General features: G+C 40.3%; 1 protein-coding gene across 2 annotated transcripts in view; it reads right to left on the bottom strand.

Annotated features, from left to right (window-relative positions):
• DAAM2 (dishevelled associated activator of morphogenesis 2) overlaps window positions 1-11,208 on the bottom strand; it is a 161,672-nt gene extending 150,464 nt beyond the window's left edge. For both annotated transcript variants that reach the window (XM_069073618.1, XM_069073620.1), the window contains exon 1: window positions 11,017-11,208. The gene's annotated coding sequence lies outside the window, so the exon portion shown is untranslated. The remainder of the gene's footprint in view (window positions 1-11,016) is intronic.
• Between the last annotated feature and the right edge of the window lie 581 nt (window positions 11,209-11,789).

Here is an 11,789-nt window from a genome sequence, read left to right as displayed (position 1 = left end):
ACAAAGGTGATGAAGGGCAGGGCAAATGTCCTATCTGATATAGTCACAGAATGATTGTATTTATGGGGAAATCAGATAATGTCTAGAACACATTCAAGATAGAACACAAACTTTTACCTGAACATACATTAAAAGGGAGGAGAGATGAAAAAACGAAGTATATGTTTCAAAATATGGCCAGAAGTCATTATTGATTAAAACAATCTTCCAAAGCCCATTTATCATATATTCCTCCAATGTATTATAGACTTACTAAAGGGCCAGAGGAGACTAGAAGAAGGAAGAATGGGCATGGAAGAGGATAAAGAAACCCGTTGGAGTCACCAATAAAAAAACAAAAAAACAACTGCTCTATGGAAGCCAAGTGGGGCAGAGAGTGGGCTTAGAGTGCTAGACCCAGAATCAGGAAGACCTGAATTCAAATCAGACCTCAGGCACTTACTAGCCCTGTTACCCTGCATGAGTCATATAACTTTCTGTTTGCCTCAGTTTCCTTATCTATAACATGGAGACAATAGCAGCACCTACTTCCCAGGTTTGTTGTATAATTTTTAAAGCGTTTAGCACATAGTGAACATTATATAAATGTTAGTTGTTATTATTATTATAACTATTACAGTTATATGGACAGATGGACCATTTTACTCCAAGGGAGTCAACAATACACAAGATTAATCCAAGTTTGAAAACTGGCCAGTCAAATGATTCAGGCTTGAGGTTAGAATATGATGCCCATAGTTTAGAGATAGAAGGGAATATAAAGGTCAGTTAATCCAACCTGCCTTTTAACAGATAAGGAAACTGAGGAAAAGAAGTCAGAGGGCTTTCCCAAGGTCACACAGCTAATAAGTAACAGAGCCAAGATTTGAATTTAGGTCCACTGACTCCAGGCTGACATTCTTTCCACTGTACTGCAACAAAAACAACTTTACTGATAAATTTAAAATGATGCAATTATTGTTTAAATTAAAACATTACTCTTCACCTCTACATTCACCAAAGAATGGAATGATGCTAGATCAGAAAGGCAGGGCAATGGGAAGTATGTCAAAACTTCCAGCACCATTGCCAAAGACTGGGCCCCACTTCCTTAAAAAACCAGCTGACACTCCTACCATAGTGGCTTTCTCCTTATTTCCTTAATGAAGCACTAGTTTAAGTCAGACAAAGAAATAAATCAATATTATATGAACCACTCCAAAATAAAATAGAAAATGTTGTATTATACATCATTTGATGTTGTCCATGATGCTGCTGGGCACTAGGTAGCATAGTGGATAGGGAGCCTGGCTTGGAGTCAGGAATACTCATCTTCACGTGGTCAAAGCTGGCCTCAGACACATACAAGCTGTGTAATCGTGGACAAGTCACTTAACCCTGTTTCCCTTCATTTCCTCAGCTGTAAAATGAGCTGGAGAAGCAAATGGAAAATCACTTTCAGTGTCTTTGCCAAGAAAACCCCAAATGGGGTCACAAAGAGTTGGACATGACTGAACATCAACAACAAAAATTATTCTTAGATAAAATAAAATATTAAAAATACTGCAAAACTACTTAGCTGAATAAGCATGAATGAATACAGAATAGTATTATCATTGTAATGAAGAGACCCAGAGAGAAAATACATTTGTGGATATATTTCTATCACTTTTGTGCTGACCAAAAGCAGAGACATCACCTTGCCGACAAAAGTCCTTAGACTAGGGAAAGCTAAGGTTTTCCCAGAAGTAATGTATGACTGTGAGAGTTTGAGTATAAGAAAAGCTGAGCATCATAAAATCAATGATTTCTCTTTTTCTTCTTCTTTTGTTTTTTGCTTTTTGGAGAGGGGAAAGTAGGGCAATTGGGGTTAAGTGACTTGCCCAAGGTCACACAGCTATTTTTGTGTTAAGTGTCTGAGGCCAGATTTGAACTCAGGTTCTCCTGACTCCAGGGCCAGTCCTCTATTCACTGCACCACCTAGCTGCCCCAAAATCAATGATTTCAAACTGTGGTGCTACAGAAGAGTTTTGAGAGTCCTTTGGAGAGCAAGAAGGTCAAATAAGTCAATATTTAAAGAAATTAAAAAGGTTATTCATTGGAAGTTCAAATACTAAAGCTGAAGCTTAAATACTTTGGACACAAAATGAGAAGACAGAATTCATTGGAAAAGACCCCACTGTTGGGAAAGATCAAAAGCAAAAGGAGAAGAGGATAGCAGATGATAAGATGGATAGATAATGTCTTGGAAACAATGAACATGAACTTGGACAGACTTCAAAAGATGGTGGAGGATAGAAGAACCTGGCATGCTATGGTCCATGGGGTCACAAAGAGTTGGACACAACTGAACAACTGAGCAACAAGTTAAGTATGACACAATATGGAACAAAGATGGTAGCCTAGCCTTCTTAGCTTCATTTAGCTCTTTCATTCTTGCCCTCAGGTTGATTTGCATGACAGTCAGGGAGCATTTTAAGATCTGAGGGGAGGTCACACCTCAACCCTCTCACACAAGGTTCGCCTTATCTCCCATGATGTTCTTGTGAATATTGAAGATACAGGCAGGCAATGAAGAGGAATTTTCTAATCCAAAGTCAAGTAGTTGGCTGATGTCAGGGTCTTTAAGTCTGCATCAAAGGAAAAGAAATCAAAGTAATTGACTTAAATTTAGACTGGAGCTTCTAATGACCTTTGCTTACTATCAGGTTCCTTATGGTACATAGCTCAATTCCCTACAACCTTTAACCCTTTCTTTCCAGGAGGAAACTTAAAAGCTACAACACCACAGCAAATAGAAAAAGTCAGCAGTTAGTAATTAAGAGGCTGACTAGCAATAGCTATAGTAGATAGTAGTAGAAAACAGTTCAGTGACCATAAAACAAGTAAGGTCATCCACCGGAGACTCAAGTTAATGTAACATTAATTATAGAACAAAAGTATTTTATCACCAGAGGATGGCAGTAAGTCTTTCGTGTTGGAGATTTACCCTTTCATGCACATATCTGGTCACACATGTATGTGAAATTCATACATGTGACCCAGCCAAATATATCTTCTATACATGTGCCCTACTAACAGATAGTGTAGTAACACATGGGAACGTATATTCCATTTAAGTATGAAGATTCTTTTTTGCCACTTGATTTGTTATACTATTTGATTAAATGCCTTTTGCTTTGAATTAATGTGTTCTCTGGCCCTGTAAAAGGAAGTACCTTGGTGGGGGCTATTGCTCTCAAGTTTTGACAGGATACTGACCCATTGAGTACCTCAGACCTGGAATGATTTTCTGGAGATGAATTTTAGGGAGTAGAGAGAGGGAAGAGAGAAACTAGGTATCACTCACACTTCTACCATAACATTTTAAAATCATCACAGTTTTTAAAAAATCCAGTGAGGAGACATGGGGAAGCATATTTTGCCATTACATACCATTAGATAGGTTCACATTTTCCTTGACTAGAACATCTCTGGAGAAGTTGGCCATTAGCTAGTCTTTTAAAAGCTGAAAAGTCATCCCAGGACATGATTATAGTAAAAACTTGAATAGAAACAAATGTGCACTTCAAAGACATAGATATAAATGTCAAAATGAAGGATCTCTTAGAAGATATTGAATAGGCCTGGAAAGCCTATAACTGCTCCCTCAGCAAGAGAGCAGTTTAATACTGTTCTCATTCTCTGATAGATCCATTGTTCACCTTGGAGCAAATCAGGGAGAAGAGAAAATTCAAGCCAAATTCTCTATCCTGGGCCCCACCCCTGGAATTGGATATTTATGAGTGTCCAGACCTTTTAAATTCATTGAGTCTCATGAAAGTCTCTTCTGTACTTGACTCTGAGCATTGTTATTAATGATCAATGGGCATCTTCTGCCCTAAAGTCAATCTTCCAAATCTCAGACAGATAGAGTAATGATAGCCCACGTTAAATATCTGCAGTACTCAAGGTATCTAACTCATTCCTTCCTTCCACAACCCTCAAGCCAGCAAGGTTTACATGGCTATGGATCTGCTTAGAGATTGCACTGTTGGTCTCTGTTCTAGAACTGTGAAAGTAGCAATGGAAACTCTTGTGAATGGTCTTTGGGCAGAAAAATGCACCTAACTGACGAGATCCAGAGTTCAATGTCTCCACAACCCAGAAGGATGGGGAATAATGATATTTGAGAATGATTCAGGGCTTTAATGCTTCTAAAGTGCTTTATGTAGGCAGACAGACACACAGAGAGACAGACCAAGAGACAGACCGAGGGACAGACCCAGAGACAGACAGATAGACAGGCAGATAGATAGTTGATTAGATAGCTTGCTAGTAGATAGATGATAGATAGATAGATAGATAGATAGATAGATAGATAGATAGATAGATAGATAGATAGATAGATAGAAATATAATTTCATTGGGGCAGCCAGGTGGTTCAGTGGATGTAACACCCGGCCTGAAGTTAGAAAAATTCAACTTCCTAAGTTCAAATCTTGCTCCTGAAATTTACTACCTGTGTGACCCTGGGCAAATCACTTAACCCTGTTTGCCTCAGTTTTCTCATCTGTAAAATGAGAAGGAAATGGCATTTGCCATTTCTATAATGGCAAAAAGTTGCCACAACTACCAAGAAAACTCCAAATGGGGTCACAAAGAATCAGACATGACTAAACAAAAACAATTTCATTTGATTTTTGGAATAACACTGCTAACTCAGTAGTATGAATATTATTGCCCTCATTTTACATCTATAAAAATCAAGGCTTACAGAAATTAAGTAACAAAGTTAGAAATGAGGATATCAAGTCTCATAAATACTGTATGAATCCCATACAGCAGAACTGGAATTCAAATCCTGGTCTCTGATCAATAAATCTGGTACTATGTTTACTGATGTACAATTTTTCCTGGTTATAAAGTACAAGTTGAAACTGACTTGAGCCTTAGAGGAAATGCAAATCATTCTTCATGGCTAAATGTAAATAGAAGAGTTTCCAGCCTGGAGAGGCTTTTCATCATCAAAATGTCAGCAATCAATCAATCAACCGGTAAATCAACAAGCATTTATTAAGCTCTGACTCAGTCTTCTTACACCTTCATATACTCTACAATTCAGTGATGACAGCTTCCTTGCTGTTCCTCGCACAAGATACTCCATTTTCAGAAACTGCATTTTCACCAACTGTACCTCTAGACCTTGAATGCTATCTGTCCTTGTCTCTGCCTCCTGGCTTCTCTGCTTTCCTTCAAGTCTCAGATAAAATCCTACCTTCTGTAAGAAGCCTCTACTGGCCTTCCTTAATTGCTAGTGTTTTCTCTTTGAAACTGGGTCATTTAGGTGGTGTGGTGAATAGAGGTGCCAGGTCTGGAGTCAGGAAGATTCATTTTCCTGAGTTCAAATTTGATCTCAGACACTTACTAGCTATGTAACCCTGGGCAAGTCACTTAACCCTGTTTGCTTCAGTTTTCTCATCTGTAAAGGAAATGAAAAATGGCAAACCACTTCAATATCTTTGCCAAGAAAACCACAAATGGGGTCACTAAGAGTCAAATGTGGCTAAACAACGACAAGTTTCTTTGAAATTATCAGGGGATGCCTAGGTGGCGCAGTGAATAGAGCACCAGCCCTGGAGTCAGGAAGACTTGAGTTCAATCTGGCCTCAGACACGTAACACAAAACTAGCTATGTGACCTTGGGAAAATCACTTAACCCCAATTGCCCTACCTTCCCCCCTCCAAAAAGCAAAAAAGAAGAACAAAAGAAATTATCTCCAAATTTGTCCTGTTTTACATAGTTCTTTATGTATTGTCTCTCTCCATTTGATTGTGAGCTCTTGGAGGACAAGGACTACTATTGCCTTTCTTTTATCTCCAGCACTTAGTACAATATCTGGCATATAGTAGACGCTTCAAAAAAGCTATTGACTCAAGTACTAAGCACCAAATAGCATGCAAAGTGTTGAGAATATCAGTAGAAAGAATGAAACAATTATTACACTTCAGGAGTTTATATTCAATGGAGAAAACCAGTCCATATATTAAACAGAAAATAATGAGAGAGGATGGCCATTAGGTAAGGTTACCTACCTAATACCTACCTACCTAATACCAGGAAAGCTCCATGGAGAAGATGGTACTTGTTCTGAGTCACAAGTTAGAAGGGAATACATTACAGACATATCTGTAGATAGGGCTAAGGCATGATGATGAGACCTGACATGCCATGTGAGAGGAAGAGAAGGAAGGACATTTTGATGGACTTCATAGTGCAAAGGGAGGAATAATGTATAATGAGGTTGGAAAGACAGGTGGTGATGGTTTTAAAAAGCTAAACAGAGGGGTTTACCTTTTATCCTAGAGACACTAGGGAGCCATTGGAGTTTATTGAGTGGGAGAATGACATGATAAGATTTGCAATTAAGGAAAATCACTCTAATAGCGTGTGGAAGATGGACAGGAATGGGGAGAGGTTTTAGGCAGGGAGTCTAATTAGGAAGATATTGTAATACTCTAGGTGAGAGATGAGTAGGGCCTAAAGCAAGGTGGTGGTCATATGGGTAGAGAGAAAGGGTCGGATGCAAGGGTTGTCGTAAAAGAAGAAAAGGCAAGAATTGCCAATTGATTGGGTATTTGGATATGTTTAAGAGATAATGAGGATTGAAGATAATGCCAAGGTTATGAATCCAGGAGCCTACAAGAATGATGACATCTTCAAGAGAAATAAGGAAATTTGGAAGAAGGGAAAGTTGGGGAGAGGGAGAGGATAATGAATTTCAACTTGGACATGTTGAGTTTGAGATATCTATGGGAAATTCACCTTGAAATGTCTAGTGGTTGTCTAGATGATATGTTCCAAACAGAAGAAATAATAAGTACCTTTTCCATCTAGAATATACCTCTTTGTAACTACAAACAATGGTCAGGACCCCATTGACTGCAAAACCACACCAACAAAAAAAAAGCCATTGCCAAGTTGGATTCCTTTTCTCAAGTCTCTTACTTTTGATGTTAGCTGAGAATTCATTAGCCTACAGCAAGACTATCATGGAGGTCTAATTCTTCTTAACATTTAGTGCTCTTCTAACCCAAGGATTTTTATTTGTTTTGACAGGAAGTGATAAAAAGATTAATTTTAAAATATTATCAGTTGACTGCTTTTGTTAATATAAGAGAAAAAGCTCTGGTTAGGAGCCAAAGGATCAGGATTCAAATCCCACTTCTGATAATAATTTTGGGAACTTGGCAAGTCACTTAATCTCCTTGGGTCTCAGTTTCCTAGTCTGTACAACAAAAGGGGTGGTACTAGATGGCTTCCAAGTTCCTCCTACTTCTACTTCTATGATCCTTTGATAAAGTTTCTAGTCCATAAATCATCCTTCCTTCACATCCCCACTTTCTAGATGCCCACCTATGTTCGTATCTTTGGCATAGCCTAATCATTTATCCCCTAGATTCAAGGTAACTTAGTGATAAATGCATCTATCCTGTCTCATGTAATATTCACTTTCTTGGGGATCAGTGGTAGAAGAATTAGGGAGCATGAGCAATTCTCACTGGAAGAAGGACCCTGCCCTACCATTCTCCAAAGTTACTATCTACTCTCTTCCTATTTGATCACAACAACATACTATGTATTCTTGTATCCCTGAATTAGAAAATTTAGAATTTTCTAGGTAATAACCCTTCTATAAAATGTTCTATACATGGGGCAGCGAGGTGGCACAGTAAAAGCGCCGGCCCCTGAGTCAGGAGGACCTGGGATTGGTTCTGGCCTCAGATACTTAGCACCCATACAAAAAAACTGGCTGTGTAACCTTGGGCAAGTTATTTAACCCCAACTGCTTTAAACAACAACAAAAAAATGTTCTATACATTCTTTATCCCTGTAGGGTACCACTCTGTCTAGCCATTGCTATTCAAAAGCTTTGCCTCAGGATCACTCATCTTACCAGACTTTGATGTTCTATCAGTGAGTCACATTCATTTCTTGGGAACCATACAGCCATCAATCAGTCAATCAATAAGTACTTATTAAGCACCTACTGTGTGTCAGATGTGCTAGTGTCTGGGAATACAAAGAAAGAAAAAAGAAAGTTCTGTTCTCACAGAACTCACATTCTAATGGGGGAAGACAACAGGCAAATAACTAGGTGCATATGAACTATATACAGGATAAGTAAGAAATAATCAACAGAGGGAAGTCACTAGGATTAAAAGGGATGGGAAAAGGCTTCCTGTAGAAGGTGGGATCTTAGTTAGGTCTTGAAGAAAGCCAGGAGGTAGAGATGAGGAAGGAGAGGGATTTCATTCATGGGACACAGCCTTGGAACCAAGGGTTGGAGACTCTTTTTTAGAGACTAGCAAGATCACTGTATCCAATGTAACTGGATCAAAAGTACTTGGGCGGGGGGGGCAACTAGGTGGTGCAGTGAAGAGTCAGGAGGACCTGTCTGGCCTCAGACACCTAACACTTACAGCTGTGTGACCTTGGGCAAGTCATTTAACCCCAATTGCCCTGTCTTCCCCCCTCCAAAAAGACCAAAATAAAAGTGCTTGAGGAAGAGTGAGGTAGAAGAAGATTGGAAAGTGGGGGGAGTAGGTTATGAAAATTTGAATCAAATATTTGGTCCTGAAGCTCACAGGAAGATACTGGAGTTTATTGGTTAGAGAGGGATGACATGGTAGTGCCTGTGCTTTAAGGAGCTGCATCAAGGATGGACTGGAGTAGGGAGAGACCTAGGTCAGGCAGACTAATCTTCAGGTTGTTGCAATAGGCCGGGTTGTGAGGACGTGAGGGCCTATGCCCTTTCTGCGGTATCAGAGGAGAGAACGAAGGTGTTTTGGAGATGCTTTAGAGATGTAATCAGACCTTGGCCACTGATGAGGGAGAATTAGGAGTCATGCGTGACACCTGGGTTTTGAGACTAGAGAAGTTTGGAAAGGGGTGGGGAGGACATATGGGAGGAAAGATAATAAGATCAATTTGGGGCATGTTGACTTTAAAATGTCTACTGGACATCCAGATCAAGATGTCTGAAAAGCAGTATAGATGTAGCATGGGACAACTTTTTAAATGAATGCATAGCTTTTAGGCATCACCCTCATTAATGGATGAGCTAGTGTGCACACTAACACTCATCCTTTCCCCACCCCAGCCTCTTTCTCCCATTGTACATATACATGGGCACATTACCATAGACAGACACATGAGTATACAAATGCTGATACCCATATACCCATATTTGCACGTAATAATTTCATTTGGATTCTAAACACCCAAATGGCATTGTCCTCCAGGATTTGAATTAATTGTATAATTTCCTTCTGCTTAAGTTCTCTCATTCTGAAAAAAAATCATTTTGTCTAATATTTAATATAATCTTAGTCCAAAATAGTTCAGGACATAAGTCCACTTGTCGGAATTTCTTTCACATGAGAAGAATCTAGTAAATTTTCCAATCAACTAACCCAAAGGATACTAACAACCAACTCCCTCAGTCCCCCTCCCACCAAAATTTTTGTTGTAAAATGCCAAACCAGAAAGAAACTCTCTTAAATGGTAGCTGAAAATAATCTCTTCTGTGGTCTCTTGTTTGTCAAAACTGACTATTGACATCAGAGAGCCGTTATTGTGTAATCTTGACCCAATCCATTTTTGCCCCTCTTCCATACTGAGTAAAAACATGTTTCTTTCACGTTAAGTCCCAGGGTAAGCCTCCTTCTTCATGAAAACCATTCTTCAGAAAGAAATCTCCCCCAAAACAGCCACCAAACTAAGGAGCTTAGATAGGGTTGGGAGGAAGTCAAAGAATATGTAAAAATCTTTACAGGTTTAAGGATGTCACTCTTCTCAGATGTAATTCAGGGAAAACTACAAGGATTCATCCATCTATTCCCCTGCAGAACTATTCTTGCATTAATCAGAATATGTTGGATGAGTGTACAAGGCAGAGGGAAGGGTTAACTAAGCCCAGACCTCAGCAATCTGTGTTCAATTTTGATAAAAATCTTTCTCTCCACCCCACAGCTCAGATACTTCTCTTTATGTTACAGGCTCACATCTTGTTTGGGGCACTGCACACTCCCCGGGGTACCCAGCACCCACACTGCTGTGGGACAGATGTGGCAGAGACATCCAGCCCACTCCCCGCCTTCTGGGGATCTAGCTTGTGCCAGAGTCTATGCCACCTCCCCCTCCTCTTTTCCCTCCTCCTCCTTCTCCACTTTTTCTTCCCCCTCCTCTTCCTTTTCATCTTCTTCACAAATTACCTGTCCCCCAGATCGATTCCTTCCTTACATAAATTACAGTACAAACTCCCCTAAATGTCAAACCCAAACAACAGAGTTATGCAGTAGCTAACTGGGGATGCTGAGGCTTATAAACTCAAGGAGCTTATTCCCAAATGCCTTTCCCTTCCCCAGTCCCTGGCATTCTTCCTCCTGAGTAGCTCAAGCCACAGGACCAGACTAAAGAAAGCTTCCACTACCACCAAGAGGGGGAACAGACACTTCTCACTCTGCCCCATCTGCAGTCAAGACAGCTTGTGCATGGCTGGGAGACGAGTCTGGAAAGAGTTAAAACCCAACCAAGCCAAGGAGCCAGTTGGGGACCCTGAACTGGGGAAAAGCCACAGGAAAGTTGCCAGTATTTAGGGGTTGGGAGAGTTCATTTTGGGTTGATGCTCCTGTGACAATCAGGGAATCAGATTTCAAATCCACAAATCTTTCTCTCCCCCTCTCCTCTTAAAGTTTTCCAAAGACATTTCCTTTATACAAATGTGCCAACACGTACACACACACACACACACACACACACAAACACACAGCAACAGCAGAAGCAGAACCCCAAATGTCCACGGTTCCTATGTACACTTAGAAGAAACAGAACAGCTTGCCCATAGCAGAGCAATGTTTTCCAAGCCCTCTTAAGAGTGTAAAGAAAGTTTTTAAAAAGAAGATATATCTCCTGAATGTTGTTCCTTTTTTTCATCCCCCATCCTCCCACCAGCATGAAACAGAGACCAGAGGGGCCAAGGCTGTTGCACTTACACCATGTATCCCATAGCTTCGTCCTGGCTCCCCGATTTCTGTAGCTCTATAATCCACACAGAGTGCCTCTTGTCCTCCTCCTCCTCTTTCCTCTCTGTACTGTACAGTACTCAGATTGAAACCACTGCTGTTTTCACTTTCAGACCAACCTCTCTCCTCTCTCTTCTCCCTCCCTCCCAGCCTCTGACGTCAGGCTGCCTTGGAGAGATATTTATGGCAAGGATAGTCTAAAGTTTCCCTAGGTAGAGTTCTGATCACAGTTCCTCGGGATTTGTAATTTTCACACTTTCACACAGAAAGTTCCACAAAGAAGGGAAAAGAAGGAGGGAGGAAAGAGGGGGGCAGACAATGAGAGCAACTGTTTAAAACTCTGGCAAAGGGAGCTCCCAACCCTGTCTCTCTTTTGAAAACACTTTAGGGTCAAAGAGGCAAGAAATTGCAACCTAAAATATGCTCCTCCTTAGGATATCTATGCAATGCAGAAAAGTGCCTGCTACAAGTCCCACTCAGGACACCCAAGTACTCTTGGCTCTAGGAAATACTCTCCTCTCCACAAATATTTCCCAGCAAGGTGCGAAATAATGACAAGAGGCAAAAGAGATCAACCAATTAGAAGCTCTGATCCACATCCAAATGCTCTCCTGGATTTTGCTGGGGCGTGCTTGCCTGAAACAAACAGCAAAACAAAGAACTAAACATTTAAGTCCATTTTTATTAAGCTGCTCTAAACTCAACACCTCTGGTTTTTTTTTTTTTCCTGGAGAAATCTTACT

Source organism: Petaurus breviceps, unplaced genomic scaffold (genome assembly GCF_028583685.1).
Source record: "Petaurus breviceps papuanus isolate PSGF00001 unplaced genomic scaffold, PetGlider_PUasm1.0 90865, whole genome shotgun sequence".
NCBI lineage: Eukaryota > Metazoa > Chordata > Mammalia > Diprotodontia > Petauridae > Petaurus > Petaurus breviceps.
The sequence above is the reverse complement of the archived record's forward strand: the minus strand, read 5'-3'. Positions and strand labels throughout refer to the sequence as shown.